The following is a 7,197-nucleotide window of genomic DNA, read 5'->3' on the forward strand; positions in this document are numbered from 1 at the left end:
ATATATATATATATATATAATTTAAGATTCTAAATCGTGAAACATTTGTAATTAAGGGGACCTTGGTTCATTTTAATTAAGAAATGAGAATTTCGTTGCATTAATATTGTTCGTGCAAAGAATGTGAATCCTTCTCATAGATGATGCATTAATATATAGTTATCAGTACCATAAACCTAACAACAATGGTTGCACCTATGTTGAAGATGGAACAAGGTGAAGCGGAGCGCCCAGGTTGAAGCAATGGTGACGGAGCAAAGGTGAAAGCAGAGATGAAGCAGGCGATAACAATTATCGTAGCACAGAAGAGGGCATCAAATACAGGGACTAAGTCAATAACATAATAGAAGAATCAAAGACACGGTGACCGAGCACATAGAAGGAGAAGGACGAAACCATAAATTAGGAGAGAAGCAACAGCAGAATGAAGAGAGGTCATTTACGTAAATGACCTTAGGTGAATTTTTAATTAAATTCATGACTCTAAATTAAAAAAAAAATAGTTTATACTAAAAAAATATATTTTAATCAATAAATAAAATATTTTAATATTATAAATAAACATTAAATTATGTCAAAATGATGAATATATTAATGATGATTTTTTTATTTTGATTTTAATTTTAATTTTTTTAGGAATATATTGGTGATATTTTGAGGTTGGTTGAAATGGGTGCAAAGATTTTGAATGGCTCAAACGGGAAGGCTGAAAAATTCCAAATTTGAATATGGAAGCCGTGAAAGACGCGTAGAAAAATGGTAGTTGGCGTTTGTGAGGGGGTTCCAGATGGCAAAATGATAGTGGGACAAGTGGTAAGCGATGATTGGCAAGATCTAAAGAGAAGGCTGTCGGTGGTGGTGGTGTGGTGTTAAACTACGTATGACCACTGTCGGTGATATCAATGCTGCTGTCCTTCCATCGCTACCCACACGTGTCATGTCCTATTATCATCACTCCTTTCTCTTTTCTCCCATAAATATTTACTTTCTTTTAATTTTTAATACCAACTTATCAGTTTTTTTCTTGAAGAGTGTCTCAAAAGTTTTTTTTTTAAATTAATCTGGATATCCAATTCATTATACGAGTCGATTAATTCAAGAACGACTATCTGTTTTATAGATAATTCGGAGTTATTATATTTGAATCTCCGTGACCACAAGGAGATTTTTATTCCTCCTTGGATTTGAACTTAAGACCTCCCGATACTTTTGACATTTGGAGCCAAGTTCAAACCAATCAGGTAAGTTATTTCTCTTTTCTCCTAAGGTTGAATGTGTTATAAATTTTTATAAAGTTTTTAGAAATGTATTAAAATAATAAATTTATAAAATATTTTAATAATATAATTAATGTTAAAATAAGATGATTGTTGAAGTTTGAACATAACTTTTTAAGGACTTCGATTTTACATATTTTATTTTTTTTTAAATTATACCATAATATTAGAGATGCTTTTAAAATACCAAAATAAAAAATTGAACATAAACAAGGCAAAATATATTACTAACAATGAACACACATAGGTATGGGTAGGGGTGTTTATGGTTGTGTTGATCGGATTGAAGACATTTGAACAACTTAACCTAATGCTTGTGGTTTGAAAAATCTTAACTCAATCCAACCCAACCTAATGCTTGCGGTTTGAAAAATCTTAATTCAACTCAACCCAACCCGAACCAAAATACAACCCAACCCGTACGGGTTGGTCGGGTTGATACTTTGGTACATTAAAATATTCTTCTAACCTAAAATATGCTATTTCTCTACTCATAATTTCTTTTTCATCATCAACCATTTAATACAACTTATCCATACTTCTTACGTATATCACATTTAGTTAATTTTTTCAATTTACATATATATGTTCACAGTTACTGAACATATATACGAATAAATTACATAAAAATATGAATAGATTGAAAATATGTGTATATGAAGAGTATACATGATAGTGTAATTGTCTAATATACATATTAATAGAAATTTAACAATTATATTAAATCCAAGAAATAAAAGGATATCGGGTTCATCGGATTGGATTGAGTTCAAATAATAGTAACTCAATATCAACCAAATACCTACAGTTTGACTATTTTACAACTCGATTAGACATCAAATTGAATTATTTCGTATTGGATTGATCTGGTTTTTAAGCACCCTAGGTATGGAACATTATATCGAAGCTAGAAATAAGGAATTTTCTATTTGTATTGACTACATTATTTTTAAATTTAAATTATTTCTTATATGACATTATTAGTTTAAAAGTCTACTTATTATATATAGTAATGAGTGATATCCAAGTTTAATATATTGTTGACGTAATAAAATATTAATTTCTTAATATAAATTTTTTAGGATCTGTTTGGTTTGTGAAATTATTTGAATTTTATAAAGGAATTTGGTTTGGAATAAATTTAAAATCATTCTTGTATTTGATTTGTAGGATTAAGAATGAAACTGGATTCCATTATTTATAAATAAATTATAAAAATAATTAATTTATATTTTTATTAATCATGTTATTACAAAATAATTTTTTAGTATTGTTTAAAACCTTATTTCATACGATCCTATGAACTCTCCATGAAGTCCCGAGCACCGCCTAATGATTTCAAAATCCTATGTTTATAGGATTTCAAAATCCTATGTTTATAGGATTTCAAAATCCTATATTTGTGGGATTTCAAATTCAGACAATCTAATAAACCAAATATGGAATTGGAATGAATTTAAAATCCAAATCCCCTAAATCCATTTCATTCCTCCAAACCAACAGGATATCAGAATATCTAAATCCATTTCATTCCTCCAAACCAACAGGATATTAGAATTGCAACAAAAAAAAATTACTAATTTTTTTCTTATAATAACATTTTCAACATGCCTCCTAATTATGCTTTATGTGTAATGTGTTGACCTAAAATTAACTTTCTCCCCCCACATGATTGCGTGTATTATACATTGTTGGGTCACCTATTGATTTGGTGATGACCCACTAATATGTTCATTTACCTTCGCAACACTTAGTAGTTATTGATTTCTTTGTATATTGGTGTCTTGGTACATACTTAAGCCATTGTCAAAATCGAAGACTAACCGATGTGAAGACAGAAGGTCACCGATGCGGTGTTGTGGATCAACTATCTAATATACACACCAAGAATCCTGAGTAGCTGAAATGAAGATTGAAAATATTTTGAAGCTACAAGCCGATTGAAAGAAGATCTTCATGGACCGAAGATTGAAGATCTTCATGGACCAAAGATTTGTGAGTAGCTGTTTGAAGCTACTAATCCATCCAAAGAAGATCTTCCTACAGACTGACTATATCTCTGCAAAAGTTTGTCTCAGCATGAACAATGTTGTATGTATGTTGTGTATGATGAAAATGAGATATCAACAATGGTCAAGTCAACCCCTGCCTTCTTATCCTCAGGTGACAAGTGTCCCCATGCATTTAATGGTGAAGATAGTATAAAAGGCAGTGTGCATCTCCCATACATACTACTGGTTTTTGAAAGATTACTTAGTGCATTCTTAAGGCAATCGGCTATTCTCTTCTACTCCCTTGTTCTCCTGTGTGTGAAGAAAATCTCAGTGTTCTTCATTTTATTTCAAGAACTTTTTGTATTGTTCTTGTAAGTTCTAATCCTTATAAGATTGTTTAGGTTAGGTTTTTCTTTCCTATCTTCTACAATAATCTTTTGTATCTCTGTGTGTTAATTGTTGATATACATCAATAAGAATTAAAAAGTTAAAAAAATATGTGTAATTGTATTCAATCCCCCCTTCTTCAATTACTTTCTGTTTATTGGCATCCCCTTCGAGACTAACATACATTTTTGACAATGATTAACCACTTGATACCCTTACCAAGCCATATGACCAAACACGGTTCCATGATCTCATACCCACGAGTAATCTCATCACCCGATGGTCCATCTTGAGGTGGCATGGTAGAGATACACCAAACCGGTCTCTTGATTAAGAAAATATCCTCTCCTAATTACCTGTTGTCAATTATTCTTCTCGTTGACTCATTCTCTTTAAATAGGATTGTAGTTATTTTTAAGATTCTTATTTCAACTTCATTCTTTCCTTTGTTATTTCTAGGTAAACCAACACATGATCATTACCACAAGAAGGGTTCATAGATTTAGAAGGTAGACGACACATCAAATAAACAAGGACAAAAAAACAGTGCTGATATATTATAGTATCAATGATCATCAACTTATAAACTAAGAAAATTTGAAATAAATCTCAAGGAAAATACATTAAGTCTTCAAAATGAACATTTTTGGCATGTACAAAGTTTTCACAAAGTAATTTGAAACTTACATTGCTAGGAAAAGGTTAAACCTGGTTTCCATACCCAAAATCTAGCTTCCAAGTGAAGACTTGAGATCCACCAATATGCCTCTCCCATAACCATCGCTAGACCACACTCCAAGGCTAGAAGTAAACCAAATGTGAACATAAGCTTTAGATCCATAAAGATCCCCAAAAATGAAGCTAAAAACACTCAAAGAACTTACCTCATCTAAACTTGAATCTCCTAATTGAAACTATTGGCTGGAGACTCAAATTCATCGAATTCAAAACTCCTCTTACTCCCAAAGAATACTCAAAATCGGACCAAAGCTGCAAGGGTCACTCATGGAGGAGAGAAAATGGAGTGGGAGGAATAAATGGGAAGAAGCCTTAGAGAAATCGAGCTTCATGAAAGTTGTGCGTTGGGGCGACTTTTAGGGCTAATTAGGTCGCCTGACCACAGTTGACTGGCTCTTTCCAGATGGCCCAGTCTATGCCATGGTCGCCCAGCCGGCCGCTCGACCCTCTGCCTTGTTGTGCCTGTGCCATTCGTGCCACACTCTAACCATTCCCCAACCATTTTCTAATCTAGTGGCTTGAGTGACTTTTTCTACATCTTAGGCTGCTCGGGAAGTCGCCCGGACCTAAGAGGGTCTGCATTTCACCCGATTTTGATTCCATTCCAATCCGAAACATTTTGAGATCGAGTATACACAACTGAATATTATTTTTCACAAAATAAATAATGAAATAACTTTTAAATCCCAAAAGTATGTTAAATAAAATACGTGGGTTACATATTATATCAAAAAGCGTGATCGTGAATTATTATCGATGATAGAATATTTGCGTCAAGACATGTGCTGCAATGAAATCTAAAATAAAATATTTCTTGGAATTGTGTCGTTAAGAATTCAATGAAGAACCAAAATCCGAGTCGAGGTCAGAAGCTAGTGATCATGAATTATTATCGATGATAGAATACTTGTGATTAGAAATTCAAGTTAGATCAGTTTTTATAAAAAAAGTTTTCTTGTAAGAAGTCATTTACGTTTCAATTTGAAAGCGTTTAAACACTTTGAGAATATGACATAACTGATTTTTTTATGTGGGAGTATATTTTCTATTTTTGTTAGAGATAGGAAACATTAGACCTTTCTGTTATTGGATTAAACCAATCTGAGGGCGGATTTAGGAATGGGAATGGGGTGGAGAACCCAATCCTCGATCCCCAATATTTGTTCCATCCCCGTTTTTATTCTTATAGACAGGAGACTATGATCATATCCCCATCCCCAATGGAGAACGGGAATCCCTCATAAGGAGTCAGGGATTTTCTTCTCGTTTATGTGAGATATTTTAAATCAAATGTGTAAAACACCATATCCAATCCAAAATGGTCCATGTTTAAATTTTACGTATATTCAAAATTTTGCTTCTATGAAGTATCAAATATTCATGTCAACAAAATTACAATATCATACATAATTATTTGATCAAATGCTTTAAGCTCTCCATGTTTTTATGTAAAAAAAGTTAGAAAAGACCGGATATAAATTTTCTTCTAAATCTAATTCTTTATAAATTATATATTTAATAATAAATTACGTTTTAGTCCCTTTGATTTGTCGAAAATTTCTTTTTTCGTTCTTATGATTTTGAAATTACAATTTCTATCTCTGTGATTTATAATTCATTACTTTTTTCATAATTTTTTTTGTTTTTTTTCATCCCTAGGGTTTACAATTCAATTATATTTTAGTCTTTCATATGTTATAAGTAGGGTTTTGGTCTCAGAAACGAAAATAGAAATGAATTGCAAACCTTAGAGACAAAAATCAAAATTTCAAAACTACAAGGATTAAATCTGCAATTTTTAACAAACCACAGGAACTATAAACATAATTTACTTTAAATAAGATAATATTTTATTTATAAAAAAAACACGATCTACCGTTTATAACCATATAAATCATATGAAAACAAAGTGTTTATGACGGTCTTTCCTACATCTAGTTTTCCAACAACCCCAAGACGGCAATCCACTAAAATAATATGTAATTGAGACAAATTATAAACTATTTTTAAATAGGGTCAGGTTTTGTTCCTTTCACTTGTTTTTAACCACATTATATCAGTGTTGTCTAGATCGATTATTCAGTCTTTTATTTCATTAATGTGACAGTCGTATTGTTAAAATATATGTTCTATTACAATCTTAACTTTTGTTAATCTTTTCTACTTTGAGGGACTAAATCTGTCAAAGGAATAAAGTTGGAGTTCTAAAGTACAAGGATCGTGCCTCACTTATTGGAGAACATGAAGGGTAGCGGAGCAATGTTTGTGACTCTTGAAGGACTGTTTCTGCCAATTCCCAAATCATATATATAGGGTTGTTTAATCGGGTTTTACTCATTCGATACGCATTTTCTCATTTCATTTTGTATTCAACTCTCTCTAGTTCTTCTAAGTTCTAAGCTACTTTAGCTTTGTATTTTGTAGAGATCTAGGGTTACTCTTTCAATATTCTGTTGTATTGTTTGTTAATATGAAATGTATGTACCGTTTATTGATTTGAACAGTATGGTAGAAAATAAGGTTGTAATCAACTAGTCGGTTTTTCTTGATTATTCTTTTCGTAATGGTTGTGCATATGTATAATATTTTTACTTTATTTTGTTGTAACGATACTTTACACGCATGTTAGAGACCCAGATCCACTATTACGTGAACTAACAACGAAAGACATTATTGAAAAACTACTAAACATATAAATTGTATGTTCACTGATAATGACTCCAGACCATTTATAATCGTACAGAAATTAATCAATATATATAAACTAGTCCAAAAACCAAGTGTTAAAAAAATGGAAAAAA

This window comes from Cynara cardunculus, assembly GCF_001531365.2.
Source record: "Cynara cardunculus var. scolymus isolate 2C chromosome LG 3, CcrdV1, whole genome shotgun sequence".
Lineage (NCBI taxonomy): Eukaryota > Viridiplantae > Streptophyta > Magnoliopsida > Asterales > Asteraceae > Cynara > Cynara cardunculus.